Consider the following 842-nt stretch of genomic DNA (forward strand, 5'->3'; position numbering starts at 1 on the left):
TGAAAAGGTATGAAACGAACCCGAGGGCCATTTCGAGATGGTCAAGCGCGGTATCTAAAATCGGGAGGAGCCCAGGGGGCAGGTTCAGCGGCCGATGGGACACAGAGGAAAGTAGATTCATGAACTCAAGGACAGGTCAGCGCTGAATAACCTGACCGAAGCCCTGAGATGTCAAAGAGAGAGAAACAAAACAGAATATGAGCTGCATGCGACACGGGCAAACGCTTTACTATGTGTGTAAACAGATTCGCGCGCGTGCGTGTGTGTGCGTTGTGTGTTGTGTGTGCATGTGTGCGCGCGTGTGTGTTGTGTTGTGTGTGCATGTGCACGTGTGTGTGCGTGTGCGCATGCGTGTGTGTTGTGTGTTGTGAGTGTGTGTGCACACGTGTGTGCATGTGTGTTTATGCGTGTGTGCGTACGTGTGTGTTGTGTGTATTGTGCGTTGTGCGTGTGCACGCGCACGTGCACGTGTGTGCGCATGTGTGTGTTTTACGTGTGTGCATGCATGCATGCATGTTGTGTGTGTGTGGTGTGTGTTGTGCGTTTGTGCGTGTGTGCACGTGTTGTGTGTGTGTTGTGTGTTGTGTGTATGTGTCTGTGTGTGTTGTATGTGTGTGCACGTGTTGTGCGTGTGTGCGCACATATGTGTGTGTGTGGTGTGTCTGTGTTGTGCGCGAGTGTGTGCGTGTGTGCGTGCGTGTTGTGTACGCATGTGTGTGTGTGTGTTGTGTTGTGTGTGCATGTGAACGTGTGTGCGCGTGTGCGCACACGTGTGTGTTGTGTGTTGTGTGTGTGTTGTGTGTATGTGTCTGTGTGTGTGCGTGTGTGTGTTGTGTGTGTGC

The sequence above is a fragment of the Pteropus vampyrus genome, unplaced genomic scaffold, assembly GCF_000151845.1.
Source record: "Pteropus vampyrus isolate Shadow unplaced genomic scaffold, Pvam_2.0 Scaffold258, whole genome shotgun sequence".
In the NCBI taxonomy this organism is placed as follows: domain Eukaryota; kingdom Metazoa; phylum Chordata; class Mammalia; order Chiroptera; family Pteropodidae; genus Pteropus; species Pteropus vampyrus.